This window comes from Cryptotermes secundus, unplaced genomic scaffold, assembly GCF_002891405.2.
Source record: "Cryptotermes secundus unplaced genomic scaffold, Csec_1.0 scaffold92, whole genome shotgun sequence".
In the NCBI taxonomy this organism is placed as follows: domain Eukaryota; kingdom Metazoa; phylum Arthropoda; class Insecta; order Blattodea; family Kalotermitidae; genus Cryptotermes; species Cryptotermes secundus.
This window is the reverse complement of record NW_019728498.1, coordinates 300,230-324,303: the sequence shown is the minus strand read 5'-3', so window position 1 is coordinate 324,303 and position 24,074 is coordinate 300,230. Positions and strand designations below refer to the sequence as shown.

The following is a 24,074-nucleotide window of genomic DNA, read 5'->3' as shown; positions in this document are numbered from 1 at the left end:
CCCAAAAATCAAGTCTGCGCTGAAAGGGACCAGGTTCGAGTCCGTGGATGCAGTGAAAGCAAAAGCGACGCAACTCTTGAAGAGCATAACACAAGATGACCTGCAGCACTGCTTCCAACAGTGGAAAATTCGCATGGAGCGGTGTAGGGATCGGGGAGGGGACTACATTGAAGGGGATAACATTTCGACTGTCTGATTTTTTTTTAATAAAGGGTTAGAGCATGAATCCGGTTTCTTTATTGCCACACCTTGTATACGTATCTTACTGTCCTGCGCATCCCGCGTTCGACTGCATACACAGATGTAATAAAATGTTTTCAGAGAGCTGCATTGAAACAGACATTTCAGTAACTTCGACGATCTCTCATAATAGAAGTTTCCATAATTGGGTGTTACATGTGTTATGAGACGTATTTGGACTCCTAAATATAATAATGTCTCTTCTACAGAATGAAAACCAAACAAAAGGAAACCTTTGGTACTGCTTTAATGATGATATTTTGAAGACTGGAAACTAGATGAAAATGCAACTGGATCACTGAGAAAGTGGTACAAAACGAACAGAGCATATGTTCGAAAAGAACTAGCTCAGTCGAGACTGTTAGAGGTACGATATTGGCTGGGTCCCTCTGCCGTTTAAAACATAATCCCTAAATCTGTATTTCACAAGGCCTCGCCGTTAATTTTGCAAGTTATTTGAAATCTAATAACCACCATTACTGCGGTACGGCAGTCAGAGGTAAATTGCATTTCCGTGTGTTCCGACAATACTTTTCGCATCCTAAAGGGTTTAAAATTTAATTTAAAGGCCTTCATGACATTTATATTTTATGGAATATCCGTATATTTTTAATAGATGGATATATTTCGATTTCAGCTCCACGTAAAGTAGAGGTGCTGTGTTTTATGACGATACGCACAAAAATTAGAATTTTGAGTTAACATTAACTGTTGTTTTATACTGCCAATTTGAATAGACATCCTTTCAATCGTTTCGAAGTTTAGCATGTGGTTGGACAGACATATATATTTCCCTATACTTCCTTTAAGTTTATATCTTTGGTGCAAATGAAGCATATAAAATATAGACACGCAACTATATTTGAGTAGCCAAGCAATGTTGTAGGTACAAAAGAAGAGGGGGCAACTCGAGATATTGAAACTGAAATTCGGCAGGCAGACCAGTAGAAGCTGGTGGCGCTGTCGTCGCGAGAGAGAAAGATTACCAACCACATCAGATTAATCTGTAGTTGTCTTCCACAGCCAATTTAGGATGCAAGAGGTTAACCACGAAGAAATCATTCTTAGGATAAGCGCTAGACACAGTATGAGAAACCATCCTACCCTCATGGAACTGGCCAAACATAACAGGGTACAACTGATATGGGTGCTGGGGCATGAGGGTATTGCTGGAAACGAAATAGCAGACCAATTGGCCAAGATTGGAGCTGAACATCCGTTCATAGGACCTGAACCAGCCTGTGGCATCTCTATAGGAGTTGCCAGAAAGGCAATCAGGGACTGGACAAATATGAAGCACAAGAAATACTTGGGGATCCTTGATTGGACTCAGGCAAGCAAAGGGACTCATACGAGGACCCTCCGGTAAAAGAGCGAAGGAACTGTTGAAGTTAAACAGGAACCAGCTACTATGGGTGGTGGGACTACTTACAGGACACTGCCACCTCAAAGGACACCTCTTCAAACTAGGACTAAGTAATAGTCGCACTTGTGTGAGGTGTCAATAAATATAAAATTAAAAAGAAAAGTAAATTTATCTTTATTCTTAATTAAATACCACGCGCTGAAAATATAAGGGAAGTGAAGTTTTAGTTTACGCAGTAGTAGATGTAGGTGATCTGTGAACTTCACGCAACAGCCAGTTTATCCCTGGGAAAGAGCCCCTGCATCCATTGATTTTGAGTTTCAGTGGGTCCATAGACCCGTTCTAGAACCGATGAGAAGGGAAAAAATATTGTCCCTCTACGTGGAATCGAAACTCAATTCCCGATCTGTCCAGTTAATAGCCTAGTCTTTGCACCGACGGAGATATCCGAACTGCACAGTGCCACTTCGTAATAGCGTAGTATAGACTGCGTTGTAAGAAATGCTGTTAAACTGTGTTGATGACAGACTCACCCCACGTCAAGTAGTGGCAATTCTGCAGGAACCATCTGTTTAGAACGCTCCAATCAGAGAAAGTGATACATTAAGGGAACCTTGTCGAATGGTTCGTGTCGTCCAATGAAGATGCTTTAATATGAACAGCTTTTTATTGCTGTAGGCTTTGAAGTTGCTCAGATGTAAGTGTGCTGTTAATCTGACTTCTGGTTCGTCGGTTTTCTTTCCGTGAATAGAAGTTCCACAGTTCCTTAATATATGTGTCTGTCTTTCGAAACACTATCTTTCTTAAGTTTAACTTTTATAAATTATTATCTAATATTTTATTAGAACAGTTTAACACTTCGTTTTAATCTTTTTTCATTACATTCAGGAGATGAACTTGACTTTTAAATGTTCCTGACTGATATCTTCCTTTATTTTCACAAAGCGACGATTCAAAATAAATTCTAAGAATCCTTCTCATTGGCAGTAACAGAAAGCTACATTTTACTGAAATGTCATATTTCTATATAAGGAATAGAATCTTCTCGAATGCCAGTGTCTTTGAGAAGACATTTATAGAAGTCGGGATGTATGGCAGGATCAGATGTAAAATTTGAAACTTTCCTTTATTCATGCATGTGAAAGCCTTTCTTCGTAATATTTCTTGGAGTAGGAAACAAAATCCGAATATTTTCGCATTAAGGAAATCTTTATTTCACAACAACAGAAAGTCAAAGAAAAATATTACATATTCTCTTGCTGCACAAGCACGGTGTGCAATGCACTGCTCTGATTATGTATGGTTAATATTAACCTCTGCATATAAAGCTAATTGGTCTACTAGAGTGGAAAGTTATGCCCTATAAGATATAAATTTCCATGTAATTTGTATGATGTCGCCCTAATGTTAATTTATTTCAGACAGTTATTAAGAGCACAGATACAGAACTCCATTGAATTTTAAATCACGAATATTTCTAGTAATCACATGTCTCATCGACACTGGAAATAATACTCATAGCATAGGCCCAGGATTTATTTCCCTTGTACATTTCTACGCATTTGTCATTCATCAACCTTAATGAGAGATAAATTTTATGTCTCTAAACTTCTTTCATATTGTGAACAGTTTATGAGAACTTGTGTAACCACAGAAGTATACGTTTCTGGGATATATCGTCATGTAGTCTGTTGATAATCAACCGGATTTCGGAGGAACACATAGACTCCATCTTTAGTCGCATGTTTCCTGCCTCCGAAACGTAGATTGACTTTCAACGGACTACACGGCGTTATAATTCATAAGTTAGAAATCAATATAACTACCGCTGTGAGAACATAAAATTATATATATCGTATGAACTGTCACGTTTAAGGTGGCACGCCTGACGAAATTAACGGGTTCTAATTCGGTTGACTGGATCTATTGGCACTTCGGTTACAGCCTGTCTTAATTACAAATAATGCCGCTCTATCGCTGAATTGCATACTTTGCAGTTCACCGTTGCACAAGCACTAGGATTCTCCTTCTACACTAGTCGTCTCCTGGCAACGGTTCTCAACACAGGAACTAGCACTTCAAATCACTATAAAGTCTTCTGGCCATTTCTTGTTCAATCAGCTTGGAATCTCGGAACTCAATTAAAATCTCTATTACTCACTCCTCCAGCTTATGACTATCTATCCCGACTGCAACCGACCTTTGTTGTCCCCTATAAACCTTCGGCGCGGATCTACAGGAAACGCGTCGCGTGGTCTCTATCCACTCTTGTGTGACGTCACTGCCTACGCGGAAGTGTGTTTGCCGCTTCTTTGCCTAGCAACAGACGTCCGATTGTTCCGCGCGTTTCCTTCTGCGTGAACGTGTTTAACAGCCCATTGCCTAGTAATGGGTGCACATGTAACAATACGCCACAATATGATATATACGTTACGTAATCTTAAATTTGAGCTATGCGTACAGTATTTTGGATCATTGGAGACCGAATTGAAACTAAATATACGGATTTGAATCCATTTGATTCCCTGTCATTTACGAAAATAAATTTCCACAACCTCGTCCACCAAAGCACGTTAGTGCATCCTGTCAGATGAGTCCAGTACACCTCATCCAGTTTGAGACACATTTTAATATTATTATCTGTAAGCATCCCTTCTGTCATCTTTTTTTTCCGATTAAAATGATGTATGCATTTTTATCTCTTCCAAGCTTGCCCTGACTTTATGCTTTTTCTCAATGTTATAACCATATTAATATTTAGTGAAGAGTAAAATTTATTAAGCGCCTCATTAAGCAACTTTATGCAGTTTCGTGTTACTTCTCTATCAATTTAAAATATTTCAGCACCTTTTTCTTAAATAGCTCTCAATCAGTGGTCTTTACATAATAAATATTACCCTTATTCAGTTACATTGTTTTCATATCGAATATGTGGATATGTGGACAGACAGGCGATCCCATTGTGTTTCCACTTTCTACTGTTCGCGTGAATAACGCATACAAGTCATACCTTTAGTTACGTATTAGTGAGGTATCAGTAGCTCTGTCACTGCAAGGTCCGTAGTCCATCCTCCTACGGCAGGTACTTCTTAGTCACTTCTGCAGCTACTCGCTATGCGTGAGGAAGAATTCATGTAGTAATTCAAACAGCCACATTCCTGTCACGCTGCCCGCAGTATTCGTTTCCGAATAACCTAAAGAATGAACTTTGAGTCTTAGATATAATTTAAGATCACATAAAACGTCATAAAACTATTACAATGTCTGAACTAAGATACATTTTCAAATAATAATAAGGAGGGGCTTCAAATGTTAGATATTGTGGCAGGTATACCGCTTGCTAGGCAGCGACCGCGAAATAGCTATGCAAAGCCGTTGCTGGGTAATGGCCACAGCTGTTTCGTAACACGCAGCAACGGAGTAACTTGGAAGCGGAGTTCTCTATGCATTCCGTGCGATAGCTACATGATGCGACAATATAAAAGTTGCTGGGATAGGTGCTTTCCGTGTGGTCCGAGCAGAGGCTATATAACGAGGAGCAAATGAGATTACGAGAGAGTCTTGAGACGGCAGTTAGAAGAGTAGGAGTTAGTTGTGAGACAGACGCCTGTCAGTAAGAACACGGAATCTGAGGAAGCTACGGCTTTGGAAGTCGCTACCAGGCGTCAGCCGATGGAGATACAGCAAACTGAGAAGACTTCGTACGTGCTATAATGAATTTCAAAGTGTGTGAATGAGCAGTAGCGCCATAGTTACTTGCAGTTAACGAGTTGTGTATAAGTGTTCGATAAATCCTATTACCAATCAAACCCCCGTCTATAATCATTCAATCATGTGACGATATTACAATGTACTTTTAAGTTTCCTGGGACTGAAATATGAAAAAGATGGGCAGGGGTACCAGTGAAATTTGTTACTTGTTCATATTCAAATGACGAACGTAAATGAGCGAGGTGCTGTAGCAGGCTGAGCAGGAAAGAAGTAGAAGAGGGACACAACAGAGCATGATTTTTTTTATAAGTAAAGCCACAATCCTGCCTATTATAATTCGCGTAATACCTATTCGATACAGATCATAGCAACTCATTTGTCGAAAGCGAGTCATTCATCCATCATCCATTGACAAAAGCACTGGAGTATTTATATTAACATACCGATCCGTTCTATATATATAGTATATCGGTCCAAGATAAGCTTCTGTATTATAACCTATTGTGAAACCCCTGTCCATTACTGGAAACTTTATGGAATTCCTTTATATAAATTCTTGAGAGTTCAAATACAAGGGAGAGGGGTAATCATCCCGTGAAATCATATTCGTCATGCCGATCTGGCTAGGCCTATAACAGGAAGACGTGTGTGTATGTGAACACGACAAAGTTCCTTGGTGCAGACACAATCCTGATTTATCTTGTGTCAGTTTTTTTCTCTTCTTTATCTGTTATCTTCTCTTTCCTTTTCTCCCTCATACTTGACTGCACCGCGGAAAGGAAGGGCATAGTTCGTTCACCAGAGCTGTGGTTTGGTCGTTTCCCTCATCCTATTACAGGAATTCAAGTCGGCAGGACTCGTAATATTAGGTCTGCAGTGGAGTAGTTGTTGCCACAGTTTCTATGCGATATCCTATAGCCGTCTGCAGCGCTACCCACTATCATTGCATTGGCCTGAGAATTAAAACCTGAGGCTGTCTATTCCGTTCCTCCTGTTATTACGTCTAAACGAATTGCCTACAGGGAAATGACTAATATGCATTATAATTAATTACATACTAAAGTCATCAGTAAGAAAATATACGAATTTCAGTTTAATATTAAATGCTAATATTTTAAAAATAAAATAAAACAATAGAATGACGACTGCCTGGATTGTTTTTACCAAGAATGGAGCCGTCTATAGGGAACTGTTACAACTTGCTGTGGGACACCTATCTAGTTCTATGATGAATTTAACTTGTACCACTAAATAAAAGGAGCTGGGATAGCGTAGTCGATATAGCGACTGGCTACTGGCTGGACGACCGATGGGTCGGAGTTCGAGTACCGGTAGGGTCAAGAATTTTCTCTTCTTAACGTCGTCCAGTCCGGCTCTGGGTCCCACCCAACCTCTCATCCAGTGGGTACCGTGGCTCTTTCTTCGGGCATAAAGCGACAGAGTCGTGAAGCTTACCACACCTTGAGCTACTGCCGTGACAAAAAAATGTGCATCTATACATCCACTCCCCCATACGCCTTCATGGCATAGTGCTTAAGTGGTTAAGCACAGGGACAACTTTTCCTTTAGCCCTAAATAAAGCATGCCTTTTAATTGGATTTGTTTACCGTACTTGAAGAGATTAAGCAGATCTAAACTGATGAATACAAGAATAGTTTTCTGTGCTTGTTTGGACCAAACAACTTAAGTAATATTTTGGAAGTCAGTTCTTAACTTCACTAGAATTATAAGTCGGGTAATGATGTTAGTGAAGCGTCGCTCTGTACTCTTAGTACAAAATGAACTTCACAGTAAACTGGGAGATAGACGTTGCGTGTTATTTGGCATTTATATACACGTTACCGCCACCATGGTGGATCATTCGATAACGAAGCGTTGGCTCAAGACTGTATATGAAAAGGATTTAAAGTCTTCCTCTCTGCATATTAAATTGTCTGTATTTAGTTGGGTTAAGTGTGGCGTATTTTCACTTAGCTAATTTACTGCTTAGACCATAGGCTCTTCTGACAGTATCATAAGCTGTCAGAAACTTCTGTAGACAATGTCGTAATTCGGCAAAAATAATGAGCCATATATTTAAGACGCCTGTAAATTATTAACCACTATATGAAATATCACTCCACCTGCTACAGGTACCTTTAAGTTCTTCTGTTTCCGTTTCCTGATTGTGTCCATTGGGGACACGCGGTAGCCTAGTTTGTTGAGGCACTATGTTACAAGCCGGAATGTCGCGAGTTCGAGCCCCGATGAGGTGAATTTTTTCAATTTACTTAATCCTTCCAGCCGCACTATGCCCATGGGGTCGACTCAGCCTCTAACAGAAATGAGTACCAGGAATATTTCTAGGAGGTAAAGGGCGGCCGGCGCGTAAGGCTGACAACTTTACCGCCATCTATGAACCGACTGTCAAGAGAAAATGTGGGAGCCTCGAAGTCTCACAACCATATGGGCCTTCACGGCCTGTTATAGGGATAGCTTTACTTTCTTTTAGGAACCATTTATAAATCGTTAATCAGACAAGAGACATGGCTCCTCGGATGGAACATTAGACCATTTGCGCGTTTATAGGCAGTGCGCTAAATGTAATTTCATGTTCTCTTCAGTGTCGGGATTTGATACTGTGATACCACTGTTCTTTTTCTCCAAGACCGTACTGGTAGACTTTGGCAGAGCTCATAATAATATGAGAAGTATTCTGTTTAATATTTTCCAAAATCAGTTTACTTTTGTGATACGCAAGGAACTGAAAGTTCTAAAAATTCTTCTGTTAGCTTGTTCATGTTTCTTTGTTCATCCATATCCAACGTGTGCAGAATCCCTAACATATTTTCAGGAAATATCTTTTGGGAAATGGCACTAAAAGTTGCTGCCATACTTCAGGATTAGCAAGAAACAAGCAGAAGTAACGGTCACTTTGGCCACGCCAAAGCTCAAGTGGTTAGTCGCTGGCTTCCCACTGCGATGGCCCGGGTTCCATCCTGGGTCTCATCAAGTGGAATTTGTGGTGGACAAAGTGGCACTAGGGCGGGTTTTCTCCGAATACTTCGGTTTCCCCTGCTAATCTTCTGCCACCAAATTCACCATCATCATAATCACCCGGGGCAGGCTACAATAGGCCAATCAGTGTCCGTCGTGCCTAGTGGACCCAGTTGGACTCCACCCCCCACTAAGCGAATTCAGAAAAACGGTTACTTTACATGAATAACTGCTCGTGTTCTTGCGCGTCGCATTAAATCTCCAAATACGACGTATATATCAGAAAGCCAAATGCTTCAATGAAACATGTACTGAAAAATGGCATAGATAATTCACACTCAGCATTCTTTTCTGCAAATCTTTCGTTCTTCGAAGTAACGAAGAACCAAACACCATTTTATGTTTCATATATATATGTTTTTTCTTTCCGTAAGTCTTTCTGTTTTAGAAATAATTATACAAACTATACTTTAAAAACACAGTTACAATAGAGATTTGATGGGTCAGAAGTCTAATTTTATGCGAGAATTACTATCTTGTTACATTCACTCATTCATGAATCTGAGCCCTTCTTGAGAAACTACCAATTGTACAGTTACTCAAGAACTTCCCAGCATTTAATGGAACACGAAGGTTCATTACCATGTTCACAAGAGCCCTCAGCCGGTCCCTGTCCTGAGCCACATTAATGTTACATTAGATTTATATATATATAGTTTATGGAAGAAAGTGTATCTAGGCATATCTGCTTGAAAGAACTGAAAAATTACAAAAAAATTTGAGTCAGATTCTTGGTCAGTACTCGAACCCAGTAACTTCAGAATACGAAACCTTGTTAGCCACTCTGGAGAAACGTTCTGAAATTACAGCTGTGTCAAGTATTGTCCGTGTGTGTGACATTTTCAAAGGATATACATATATTGGTTACGTTGAATGTTTCACACAAAGTAAAGCTACAGCAGACTCGGCAGTTCGATAAGAGTTTTGATAAATGGCATTGTATACCATGTCTCTATGATGGCTGAACTCTTAATAACGCACGTCGGGTCGATTGGTTCTGAGAATTATATTGCGAATAATCCTTTCATGTCAGTTGTATAGGAGTCCCACTACCTACAGTGAAATTGGAGCATTTGCAATGGGGGTAGAGGGCGGAAGTGCGGGTGCAAACAGAGAATGCTGTTATAGTGCTTTTTCTGTATTCTTTGATTATCGATAATATAATACGTTATATTCAAATCGAACCCTACACTACAGTTTTTTCTGCCGTAAACAGGCTAAACAGAGAGAGTTGTACTTCATTTAGTCTTCAGCTCTGGAACGTAGTAATAACAGGCAAAAAAATGTAAGATTTGAGGTTTTCACGGCGGTGAATATGAAGAAAGCTGTGTTCTAGGATGTGGCACCGTGTAGATATTGTGTTAACCGACGTTTCGGAGGAACTTATCGCCTCCATCTTCAGGGTAGAATAAAAGAGAAAATCCGACAGCGAGGAACCAGCGTGAGCAGGTGTCAGTTCACTCTGGTTCCTCGCTCTCGGACTTTCTTTTATTCTAACCTGAAGATGGAAGCGATACGTTCCTCCGAAACGTCGGTTAACACATTATCTACACGGCGCTACATCCAAGAAGACAGCTTTCTTCAGGAAAAATACTTAACTTTCTGTGTTCTTCCTTAGAGAATAAAGGGAAGGACTTTCTGGCTGTAGGGACGGCCGATATGTTAATGGAATTATAATGCCAAATGCCTTGGCCGTACTAGTTTCATTTTTAATGAAAAGAGAGGCACATGTATCAAATTCATCTTGCTTTTAGGATGTGGTATGAACGAAATTAGAGGTGTGACTAGAATCAGAAGCTACTCGCTTGTCCACTTATTGCAAATTGCGGCATGAACATGAACATGAATATTGAGGCACGCCTCAGTCGATGTACACGTGGTTTTAAATGCACTCTTTGAAGTTTTGCATTTCTGTACATAGATTCACCATGCTAATTTATCTCAGATTCATATCTGTAATCCCAAAAACAAAATGTAAGTAGGCCTGCAATACAATTTGTAATATCTCTGTTCTGTATTACTTATGCCTCGTCATATCGGGACTTTTTTCAATAATAATACAGAAGTTAATGAGATATAAACATAATATTTTATAAGGCCTGCAGTACAATTTGTAATATCTCTGTTCTGTATTACTTATGCCTCGTCATATCGGGACTTTTTTCAATAATAATACAGAAGTTAATGAGATATAAACATAATATTTTATAAGGCCTGCAGTACAATTTGTAATATCTCTGTTCTGTATTACTTATGCCTCGTCATATCGGGACTTTTTTCAATAATAATACAGAAGTTAATGAGATATAAACATAATATTTTATAAGTTTTATGCACAAATGAACGCGTAATGAATTATCATCTCTTCGGCAATTTTTGTGTACCTTCTGTTTATGTGCGGTCACCCAGAAACATATACTTAACATACTAACATTGTTTTTTTCTGATACAGTTGCCGAAAGGTAACACTGACCCAGTATTTATGGGCTTCCTTGCACGTTTGACATTGTTTGGGACTCTGTGCATGTATTCATTGTTTGTTTTGCAGGTGAGTGTTCTAGAAGTTACGAAAGAAGCCGATACTTACATAACGCCAGGACAAAAAGTGTAAGTAGACCCATAATTGAAATCTGTGCATGTGTTTCAAGCACTTCAGTATATCTATTTATTTTTGGTTCATTTCGTGACACTTAGACCGTATTGTGTGAAGTGCTTGGGGGAATGCTGAATATTGATTTGGAACGGATGTACAACGAAGCCGTCTGGGCCCGATTTGAGGTACAGTTCAGACATATGGATAGAGGAACTGTGGAAAACGACGAAGACTCTGTCAGAATAGCCGCTGTAAGGATCGAGAGTCTAACTCGGGACTTCCAGAATACGAGGCAGGGGTAGTAACCACGCAACACGAAGTTTGGTGCCCTGCATTATGAATGCAGCTGTTACCGCGTAATTATTATTGAATGAACTCATCTTCTTATTGCGTAACTTTTATTTTTGTGCTAAACATTTCTTGCTTGAACACATTTCTTTCTGTATGAAATACGTGGAGGTATAAATAGGCACACAGTAGACGCATTGCGTGTTCTTTGTTTCTTGAAAATTATATTGTTTTGTAGATTAGAGGTTCGGATAATATTAATCTCTGCTTGGATGTGAGGCTTGTTTTCAGTGCTGAATGTTTCCTGATGTCTAATCATCCACTTTCGAGAGTTACGGTTGGTGATTACGTCGTAGCAGCCAATATTTCAGTATCTGTTCCCTTCAGCAGTGTTACGGCGCCTGTTTCATCCGCCATCATTTATCTGGTATTCTGGACCTCTTGCACTGGTGTTAAAGAACTATATTTCCTTGTTTGTAAGCAGCGAAGTGTCGTGACAGAGGTGCAGCCCAAAACTTAAAGGCAGAGAATGATAATGTACTACTATCTCAAGGCCTACACTTTTAGGTTAGTATGAGGGTTCCATTCGCAAACTTTAAACTCTCTTGTACATATTTATTTTTCACGTAAAATTTCCTTCCGATCGATATCCTTAGCCACGAATGAAATTTGTAAGAACCTTGGTATGTCTGAAAAGCATTTCTTTGATATCGATATTATGGTTAATTTGGTTAATCGGCAGTTGCTGTCTTTTACTACATTAATTGTCATTATGAGCTATACTTGTTCCGTATTTACTACGCAGTAGTGACTTATATATATATATATTTGGCCTACTTTTGCATATTGTTTTATCTTACTTTTAATTTATTTCTTTGTAGTGACTCTGAAATTTGGTCCTACAGCCGTTGAATTGAATTGAATTATTATTGTTATAAAAGAAATTTGCATTTACTTGATATAAGCTATCCGTATATCCATTTAATAATTTGCTAAATACTGTATGGAAAAGAATTTACATTTGAGCGTTTTGCTATGCTCGAATGAATCGCTGTTCATATGCTTTGACTGCATAGTGCAATTAGTGACTTCATTATTATCATCATCATCATCATCATCATCATCATGCCGAATAGTATAGGCTTACACAAAATTTGCATGATATACTACAGATAATATAACAGAACATGCAACACAACAATTTCCGTGGCTTGAGTCCGCAAGGGAACTATACCGACCGAGCGACCGCCACTTGTCGGCGAAGCTAGTGCCAACTTTAGCGGATAGAGGGTGTCGCGTGGTCAGCGCAACGAATCCTCACGGCTGTTAATTTAGGTTTTCTAGATCGGAGCCGCTTTTTCCTTTAAATAGCTCCTCAGTTATCCTCACGAGGCTGAGTGAACAACGTTACAGACCAACGACTTCTCAGAGCATCCGGTGGCGCCGGTAATCGAACACGGGACGGCAGGATCTGTAGCCAGGAACTCTGACCACTAGATCACAGAGGCGGTCGAACATGCAACACAAATACGTGTAGTTTAAAATAGCTTTCTTCGAGGTTCGATTTTATACGGTAATATTTGTGTAATGCAAATTCCATCCTAGTATTCGTCAGGTAATTTTTTATTCATATGTCACAGAAGGCTTGATGTAGTGGATGACCCAGTCGTACCATCGAATTAGCAAGTCGCCATAGTATTTGCATTTCTTTTCCCAGTTTCCAGTTATCTCGTGTTTACAGGTATGTGACTGTTGAAGCCAAATATTACCACATCCTGCGAGAAATTCATTTCAGAAGTATACTGTAGAGTGTAGACCTATTTGGTTTCGTTCACTGAAACTTTCGATTGTGCTCTTGTTGTTCAAAGGTACTTAGCCCGTATGCAGGGAAATGCAATCTGTTTTTATACAGCGGAAAAAACCTAGAATTAAGACTTACTGACGTTTGTATTATCGCAACGTAGTTGTAACATATTGTCACATGACGCCTGAAAGCTGAAATTTGCCCATCTGCTTGGCGGGGCTTCGCTGATCACGTTCCCGTGGCTGTGGAAACGTGTTCCAACAATTCGCCGTCCAACAGCGGCGCCTTCCTGCTATGTACTTGGGTACACACACGACGCTCATAAAGTTTAGTTCTTCTCAGATCGAAATAAACGGGAGTTTAAACATGTGCTTGGCGTACACGCTGCTTTTGAACATGTTCTTTAAGTTGTTTCATTCTTATTGATCTTCTTTATTTATTTATTTATTTTTGCAGATACAAGTCTTTTTTCACATTATATACAATTCAGATATAATTTCTATGTGTATAATATCTTAGTGATTGATAAAGCTGCATACTAAACAAAACAGACGTCTCTTGGAAAAATACAAGTAAATACTCATTATATATTTATAATTATGGAAAGCATGCCAGTAAATAAGTAAGAATACACTGAAAATATTATTTTTTTTAAGTTCTGACTTTGTAGTCATATCATTTCAGTGTTATCTGACTTAATTGTTAAGCTCTAATTTCATAACATCAATCGAATGCAAGGTTTTAATCTCGAAAGCGTAACGTTACATTGACAATCTTCGTATGAAAGGCTTTCTTTTGATTCTGAGTACTACAGAATATTGCAGCAAGTCAAAAGAGACGCATGAACCAAGTGTGTAGAGCGTTTTATGCTGTTCGCAGTATTGCGGTAGCAGAGCTCGCCCCTGCGCCTCTACGTTTGAGGTAGGAATACAAATAGATCACCCATTACTGCCTTGTCAACGGGGGGTACACCGCTACCACAGAGCATGAATGTATAATCCTCATGTTATTTCAGCAAGGAAATTGAACCAGTGCTGAATGTGCAGTAAGAGAAGGGACGGGAATGGAAAAGACACGACTTCAACTGTGGAATTATCCCACATGGATATCGCTTCAGATGTGATTTTCAGATTATGCCCTTGGGCAGCAGAGTAGGTAGATGTGATGTCCAGTTCTGTTCATTCACACATTCACTCACTATGACACACTCGTGCGAATGGGATCCTTTTTCCAGTTTCATATATGAATACGACGAATTAATCAGATCATCGGATCGTTGTAAATGTATTGCCAGCGGCCACATGTATTTACATATTGTAATCGAAGTTCCCAAACTGTATGACCTCACACCGGTTGCGGTCGGTTTTCTATGCATCGCTACGATGAGGAATCTCTGTGGGCTCCAGATATAGCGTTTGTGTTGTATGAGAACCACTACAACACTTCTTGTATGAACGCATTGCTTTCAGTTCATTGAACTGAAGAAATTATATTCCGTTGCATGTAAAATTGGTCTTGTGCAAAATATAATTTGTTATTTGTCATGTTTTCTAAGAATATTTCTATGTTTAATTTGTGGTTCTCACAACAGTAGTTAGGAAGAATTCACTCTTCTCGATTATAACCCTGTTGAAAGTTAACCGACATTTCCGAGGAAGAATTCTCCTTCATCTTCAGGGTCGAAGAATAAACTAAGCAAGCAAGCAAGCAGCATTATGTAGTACTAAGTAAGTAGTTTCTCGCGTATTCTTCAGCCCTGAATATGGGGGGGGGGCATTTCCTACAAAACGTCTGTTGACTTTCAAAGGAATACACGTCATTATATCACAGAAGATCAATTAAAAACATCAATTAAAAGGAACAATTTTCGTTTATGCTAAATTACCCATTCAAATTGTATGTTAATTTTATGTTGTTAATCTTTTTTTGACAATATACGATATAACCGACCATAAATTAACTTGTTGTAGTAGTTTAGTTGTGGGTTATTTCCTGCAGATCAAAATTTTGTGGCTGCTTTTGTATTCAGATACCATTTTCGTAGTAATGCTGTTTGAGTAACCGAGGAGGAAAACAGAGGCCCTTAATGAACCGCATGAAAACTTTCTCATTTATCAGTACATACGATGAAAGCTTGACTTAGTATTTTTGCTCGATATTATGAAAGATAGCAAAGTTAGGGTGCCAGCCCTTATTATTTCCTAGCAGCTTCAGTAAACATGATAATAACAAGCAGAGTCTGCTGATCTATGTTTTGTTGTTTGTCGAGCCTGTGTCAGCTACAACATTTACCGACATTGTTGATAATGTAGGACCATCGGTAACTTTAGTGACATGACGCCTGAAAGCCGGAATAGCGGAGCCACAGTGGACGTTCATGGTTAGGAAACGATTTGGTAAACAAGTTTCCGCGGAAATGAACACGGACGCAACAATACAGTTCCTATGCAACGGAGAGGTAAACACCTCTATAACAATAGAGGAATTGTTCGGAGGTGTTTCCTCTCTCTTGAGATGACGATAGTGAAGACTGAGAAGACTAGTGTGTCCCAGTGATTTGTAATGCGGAAATCTGCGTACAAGTGTCCAGTAAATCCGAATACCAAACCAACCCCCGTCTGTAGTCACAACTCCTAACATGTTACGGTATATTAATAAACGGATTATAAAGCTGATATCTCTCTGTTCTGTATTTCATATAGCGTATGAAGAAATTGTAAATACAAATTGAAAATAAAATTGTCCACATTAACTATTTTTTTTATTGCTAGTGGGGTGGGACTAAGTTCCTTGCACTGCGGCCACTTCTGGCCTATTGTATCAACTCCAGATGATAGGTGAGGGTGATTGTGGAGCAGTTGGTGGAATGAAGATTGGCATGGGAAACCGAAGTACTCGGAGAAAACCTGCCCCAGCGCCACTTTGTCCACCACAAATCCCACTTGACCAGACTCGGAATCGAACCCGGGCGGCCGCGGTGGGAAGCCAGCGACTGACCGCTTGAGCTATGGCGCGGCCTCAAAAAGCACATACGCACAAACACCAAACATCCATACCTTGAGTGGGATGCGAACCCACGATCCCGGCTTCCCAGCGAACGAAGACTGTGCGTGCTTCGGCTGCCCACATTAGCTAACTATAGAGAATAATGAGTAACTCTTATATAAATGAGGGGAATCATTTGATCACGTTTAGTTCAGATATCGCAACTGTTTGTTTCTTTCTTACATATAAAATTGCACACACACGAAAAGCAGAGCATGTCACAGTATAATTAAAATAGATAATTACCGGTACGTATCGCTTTTTACAGTTGGTTTATGGGGGCGAGAGCCACGCGTTGGTCGCCACTTGTCGCCGCAGCTTCTTCGGGCACGCTCTTGCCACAGATGAAGTAAAGGTGGGCACAGCTCTTCGATGTTAAGGGGTTAGGGTAGACGCAGCTGCTCGCTGTGAATCGCCTTGTAGCGACTCCGAGGAAGCAAGTGAAACGTAACCTCACCTTTCGTTGTTGAACAACTGCCATGTTCCGAAGTATGTTATTTTGGGCGCCACTCAGTTGGGGAACATGAGACTATCACAGGGCCGTTAAGCGGGCCTTGGCTCCAGCAAAACCCACGACAAACTTACAAACACCTACACTTTTTTTTTAATTCAGATATTTACATTATTAGTAACACTTGGATAGGACTACACGTAGTCCTTTGTACCTCTTTCGAGGAGAGAGACTTGCACGCATCTTGATGAACAAAGAAGAGCGGCATCACGTCACTAGCTGCTTAGCATGACATCATCCAGTAACTGGCGTTTTTGATTGGCTATAGTCCGGGAAGTACCGGGCTAACTAACTTATGAAACTTTCATCATGTTTTACTGAACAGAGGGAGAGCCCCTAAATTATCAGCTTCATAAGAAGTCATGTGACGTTGAGTCATTCCCACTTTATGTACGGCTTATAGCTTAATGCAGCGCGTGATGTTTTACGCAATTCCATAAATTCATAATTTGAGTCTTGCAAAAAAATACAGTAATATAAAAAATAAATGTATACATAAATTAGGCGAAGTATATTATTAAAAAGTACTAATCGGTTACACGCGTCATAAGTTTTACGTAAGTTAATGGATTAGGCCCTCTTTATATATGCAGATGAGGTCCAGTGTTCATGGAAAATTGGTTGTTCATAAGCCATAAGCATCACTCACTCACTCGTGAATCTGCGCCCTTCTTGAGAAGCCACCAATTGTGCAGCTACTCAAGAATTTCCTAGCATTTTATGGAACCCAAAGGTTCATAACCGTTTTCACAAAAGCCCTCCACTGTTCCCTATCCTGAGCCAGATCAATCCGATCCATACCATCCCATCTTATCTCTCAAGATTAATTTTAATATTGTCCAACCACCTATGTCTTCGTCTTCCCAGTGGTCTCTTTCCTTGTGGCTTTCTCACCAATATCCTATTTCTATTCCCATTTGTGCTACATGCCCTGCCAACCTCATCCTACCTGACTTAATCATTCTAATTTTACTTGGAGAATAGTAGATGTTATGAATCTTAGCCATAATTATACTTAGCGTTATTTATGCAAAACATTTGACAACTCCACAAAAGATATAAAAAATTCAGTGATTTTTGCGCTATGATGTAAAGCCGGCCCCATGAATTTATCTAAAGAACGGAATTTAATGTTATCTGACTCCGCTACACAAATCATATGATAGGTGAAAGTAAAGTGACTTTCATCAATGGCTTCAATCTAGGGCATACCTTACGTCAGAATGGCCACATATGGACTAGATGAATGTTGTTCTCAAGCATATTGACTAGCAGTCTATAGTAATATGTATGGTCTATTGTGTGCTCTGTCGGTAAAATATTAATGCGTTGTGCAACAAAGACGTAAAAGGCAACAAGAAGTAATAGTCGGATCACCATGGGGCCTATCGTTACGATCAACTTCATGAGGTCTAGAATACGGGAAGGTTTATTATATTCCCAGCATCGTCTGCTGTAGGCATCTGTACATTTACAACTTTTAATATTAAAAAGAGATTTTCAGACTCTTTTAGGACCAGTGATCTCCCCTGCTCTTTTTTCTCAATCATCCCCAATTTGTATTCTTCCCTCAATCTGCAATTCAAAATTTCTCACCCATAAAATACAAAAGGTAAAATTACATTATTGAGTATTTTAATATTTAAGGTATTAGATAAGGGACGGGAAACGAAAGACCTGTTGAAATTAAACAGAGATAAACTCAGGTGGGTGGTAGGATTACTTACTGGACACTGCCACCTGAAAGGGCACCTTTCCAAACTGGGACTGACAGAGGGACCAACTTGTGAGAGATGCCAACAAGAAGATGAATCAGCCACACACACCTTATGTGGTTGTGAGGCCATAGCTTACCTAACATTCGCCTCCTGGGTCAGTTCTTCATGGAACCAAGTGACTTTTAAGACGCCCCCATAAATGAAGTCCAACATTTCATTCGAAGTGTAGGATTAATAAAGGGTTAGTCCAAAGGAGAAACACAATAGATCATTGAAGGTCGCTGTGCGAGGGCCGGATTTTGTGGCTCACCCATCATACTCATACTCATACTCGTAAGAGAAGGGAAGACACATTCTTAACCGAAACGAGGAAACCATTCCCAGTATTCAATCTGACATAAATTTTTCGTGAAGGTAATTTTCATTTATTTTTCTGTCGTTTTCCAAGTTCTTAATCATTTCCACTTTTTTCGAAAGACTTGATAGCTATTTTCCTACCATAATTCTTTCCATGTATTCTGGTGACAAATCATGAGCATATGCCGTGCTTTTGCCTCCAAGTCGTCCTCTTTATAGAGCTGAATTTTGTTATTGGGTTTTCTCCACAACAAATTCACTGGTTACATCTTCATACCTCTGTCTTCCAGAATTATACAATATACATTTCTTCTATAGGAGTCGGGATAGTGACGGGCTACAGGCTGGTCGTCCCGGGTTCAATTTCCGGCAGTGCAAGATGCTTCTACTCCCCACAGCGTCAAAACGGGCCCTGAGGCCCACCCAGCCTCATGTGTAATGGGTACAGGGGGGTGAAGCTGAACGCTCACCTCCGTTGTAACTGTTCTTTTACTCGGCCTTACTTCGGGCTCCACTTTGTAATTGTTTCTTGGGGTCGGTTCAAGGTTAGTTGTCTTACCTTTCACTAATCACTTGACCTGCACCACTATAGATGTCAGTCACTGATGATGCGGGAGTCCGGCTGCGATTACGGGTCCGATTCCTAGGTAGTTTCTCAGGGGCTTTAGGATGGATGAAGGGTGGGGGTGAATCGCTAGTCTCCTGGACAGTGGGATTAGTGGGTAAAGATGGGTAGAGCTGGATTCTTTCTCAGGGCTTACGGGCCTCAGGTCGAAGGGGAAGGCCGTTGGGATCCTGGACTTAGACTCACTGAATAGGGGTTGTGAAGACACTTAGTGATCACAAAGATACACAACACTTAATGTATATGTAATGTAAGAGTAAACACTGAATTTATTAACTATCAATTACACAACACCTTCTGGGCTGCTCTTATTCCGACAGTACAGTTAACTTCTAATCAGAGGGACTGCGTTGGGCCTGCGTTTCGTCACTACTTTGAGAGCCCGCGTTTAAAGACTGCGTTTAGAGACTGCGTTTAGAGACTGCGCTTAGAGACTGCCCTCTATGATTAAGAACAATGTGATTTATACTGTAATTTAACTGATAGCTCCTCCCCGGCGGGGGTTCTTTCTTTGAATCCCATTGGCATCACTTTTGGAGAGGGTGGTACAACTTCCAAGAGTAACCAATGAGGTCCAATGGTCATAAGTGGTTGGCTGAGAGGCAGATGACAATTTGACCTGCTTAATTAAGATTTATTTGTAGAAATCTCAGCACAGGTGTTCTGGCTTAAAATCCCAAGACTCGCTGGCAGCGTGAGAACTGGAGAGGCGCGATTTCTACCCCTTTATGACTCTGTTTTCCTAGTTCCGGCTTACTGTAAACAGGTGAGCGTCGCACCTGTGGACTTGAGGCTACTACTAATCCCCTAATCTTATTCGAACGGTTGAAGTGTTTGAACCCGTGCAGGTGTGGGGTCTTTGCAATGATGGTACATACAAGTACCTTTCCTTTAACTGTAGTTATTCGAAGTAATGGAAATACTTATTAATGATAATTACTAAGTGTGGCTATATGCCGGGGACGATTACACCATGTAGTACCAAAGTCAAGATAGGTGGAGCTACACCTCCACTCCCCCATATGTCTTCATGACATAGTGCTGAACTAATTAAGCAAAGGGAAAACTTTGCCTTTTTACGTTTCTTCTACTGCAAGTGTAAGACTTGTGTCATCGTGACTCTGTGACTATGGTGTCATTTGTGAATAGATTTATCATAGGCAATAATTAATTAGCGTCTAATGATACGAGAGGAAGATTGAGTTGGGGAGGAATTAGTTGTGACATATAATCATCAGGTTAATCGGTGTCGGGCTGAAATTCGAACCGGAAGTACCCGGCTACAAAACGGAGAAACTTCTGCTTGAGTCGTCTTGCTGTGTGAAAACAATGCTAGTCACATTAGTATGACGTAATCATTTAGGTTGAAGATTCCTGCATCGAGGTACCTTCTATTTTAAAGCAGGCGTGTCGTAACTGGGACATGTTCATTCGTTCATTCATCAGTGGATCTACAGCCCTTTGTTGTGCTCTGACCCCTTCTTTGGTTTCGTAATCTTTATTACACGGACGGTGGGACTCTTTGGACGGGTGTTCAGCGTGAAGCAAAGGCCGCTACCTACACACAGGACAACACAAACACAGAATAAACGCACACGCAGACATCCATGCCTTCAGTGGGAAATCACGTGTATGCAGACACATGGGCTGTACAGAGTTTTCATAATTCTGAGACCATTAAATGACAACGGGAAAGGAATATTTTCAAACCTTGTTGTTTGTAACAAAAGTTGTTCACAGATTTAGGTCCTACAGTGTTCATTTCTTCAAATGTTTCTGCTAATATGAGTCTCAGGATTGTACGGAAAATAAACTATAAACACAATAAAATTAGTTTGTTGTATAATTAACTCGGACTGATGGAACCAGATATGGACATACTTATTCCAACAGAAATACGAAAATGTAATATTGAAATTCTTGTATATTATGGGAGTACGAATTTATTAAACGAATTCATAACCCTGTTGCTACGAAAGTTAAGTATAGCCTAAGGGCCACGTTCCCTGGCTTCGCTATGTATATCACGGGTCAGTGGAATTCAGATAATGTTTCCCTTCAAGCTGAGCAAAGTATTGACCCAAAATTCAGCGTATTCTTATTAGCGGATACAGAAGCCACCACCGTTTTCAATATCGGAAAATATCTGGACGTACTGCCCTCCATGTCGCGAACATTACGACGGAGGTTACTGAACAGCTCTGTATTTCCTGCAAGGATTTTGTGACGTCAAATGGCATGAGTATAATTGCAAACAGCGAACTACGGGCGAGTGGTGAAGTAATAGTTCTCCACCAGGGTATCACGAAAACGGAGCACAGAGCGAGAAACATAAAGTACTCAGCTAGTCGATGTTTCTCGTCCTTGCAGAACAAAATGCAGGCACAGAATTGCTGGGTTTTAGGACTTTGTCCATCGTCCGGTGTTCTAGAAACTAGAAAACAGAACATTTCGGAAACTTGAACTGTTACCGTCATCTTGTGAGAGGGGAGACACTTAGTCTCTTGGGTGCAGTGGTCCAGTGATTGAGGTTAGCTCTTTCTAGGGACCAAACAGAGTGTCTCCCCACCTCACCTGAGGACGGAGACAGATCAAGTTTCCGAAACGTTCTGTTTTCTAGTTTCTAGATTACCAAAAACCCAGTAATTCTGAGTATTATGCACCATTGTCAGAACCCTTTAGAAAGTACAGATTTCTTACGCTTTCAACTGCAAAGTTAGATGTGGGCGTTAATTTCAAAAGAGTATTCAGAACTAAACATTACAAAATATAAGGCCATTTACTATTAGACATGTACCTCGGTCTTTCTCGACGTTCAGCAGGCTTTTGACAAAGTATGACACAAAGGATTACTGTATAAACTAAAAATGAACCTATCCGCACAATTATATCTTACTATAAAATCGTACTTGAACGAACGTTAGTACCAAGTCAAAATCGACGATGAATTATCCGAATACCATCAGGAGTTCCACAGGGCAGCGTCTTGGGCCCCTTTCTGTCCATAATCTTTACAGCTGACATCCCACTAACAGACAATACGCTAATGGCAACATTCGCCGATGACACAGCAATAATGTCATGAGACAAAGATTCAAATACAGCCCCCCCAAAAACTGCAGCAACACCTCAACTCACTCCAAAACTGGATAGAACAATGGAAAATCAAAGTAAATCCTGAAAAATCCTCCCAAATAACATTTTCAAAAAGAAGAGCTGTCTGCCCGCAAGTTAGTTTCAACAACACCATCATACCAATCAAACAAGAAGTTAAGTATTTAGGACTCCACCTTGACAAAAAACTAACGTGGAGAACGCATATAAAAGCTAAGAGAAGACAACTAGAGCTCAAAGCCAGAAATATCAATTGGCTGATCGGCAAAAAAAAAAAATCACAGCTATCTCTTGAAAACAAAATAATCCTATACAAAACAATAATCATACCAGTCTGGACCTACGGGATAGAGTTATGGGAATGCAGCAGACATATCAACACAAAAGTTCTCCAAACGTTTCAATCCAAAACGCTTAGAAAACTAGTTAATGCTCCCTAGTACGTATCAAACGCTACCTTACACAGTGATCTAAGCATACCATATGTAACAGAAGTCATCAGAGCATACGCGGAGAAACACAAAAACCGGACCACTCAAAACAACAACCAAATAGTAAGAAACCTCTACAACCAACCAGCAATAGAAAGAAGACTAAACAGAATGTGGCCAGAGGATCTCATTGGATAAGCACCAGAGAATCATCGGAGGATGATACATGCTTCATTATTACACACACCCATCCCTTTTACTAATTACTTCTATTTATGTATATTGAGTAGATTATAAAATTGTTTCAAAATAAGAAAAAATTACTATTAGAACAAGGGTGCGTTTTCATCAGTTAGTGACGTAGACCATTATGTCATCATTACAAATTTACTGCATTCTACTTTCACTCATACAGCGGTGGGAAAATTAAACATATTGCGACATGACTCCCGAAAGCCTGAAAAATGGAATTGGAGGAGACGTCCATTTCTAGGAACGACTCGGTAAACACATATCCTCGGCAACAAATACTCAAGCAACAATCGAATAACTTCTGGTGTTATGCAACGGCGCTGTAAACATGCTTTTCCAACAATAGAGAAACTGTTTTTCGCTTTGTCCTTGCAAAGTGGTTATCAAGAAGAGTTCCAAAGCTGGCAGTTGCAGCACAGAAATGAGTCGAGTTTCGAGATGCCAGCCTGCTAGGATATGAGCTTGGGAGCAGATGAATGGAATTGAGTCGAGTCTCCGGAATTGGCAGTTGCAGGATAATGGCAAGAAAGGAATTAGGTTGTTTGATTTGAAGTTGCCAGGATACGACTAGTGCAGGCCGAGAACCCTATTGCGTGTGCAGCGGTGAAATGTAAAGTGCAGAAGTAGCGGTAGCGCTGTAATTGCCTGTAGTCCCGAGTTGGATGTATAAGGTGTCAAGAAATCTAATCATCCAGTCCAAATCCCATCTCATAAGTCACGTTCATACACCTAAATCATGAAAATATTTACACACCACGTTTCCTCCGTACACTTTGTGGGGCGTACCTTACTCCATAGATCAGATATGATATAGAGCAGGAATGTCCAACGCGTCAATTGCGATCTACCGGTCGATTGCGAGACCATTTTTGTTCGATCTCATAGGCCTGTAAGGAAATTATACGTGAAAAGCATGTAAAGTCATTTGTAGTATAATATGATTATATTCAGATTTTGAAGGGAAAGTACGTATTAAAGTAGTC

At 40.1% G+C, this 24,074-nt stretch overlaps 1 protein-coding gene across 2 annotated transcripts in view; it reads right to left on the bottom strand.

Annotated features, from left to right (window-relative positions):
* LOC111865146 (limbic system-associated membrane protein) overlaps window positions 1–24,074 on the bottom strand; it is a 239,771-nt gene that overhangs the window by 80,201 nt on the left and 135,496 nt on the right. The gene's annotated exons all lie outside the window — the stretch shown is intronic.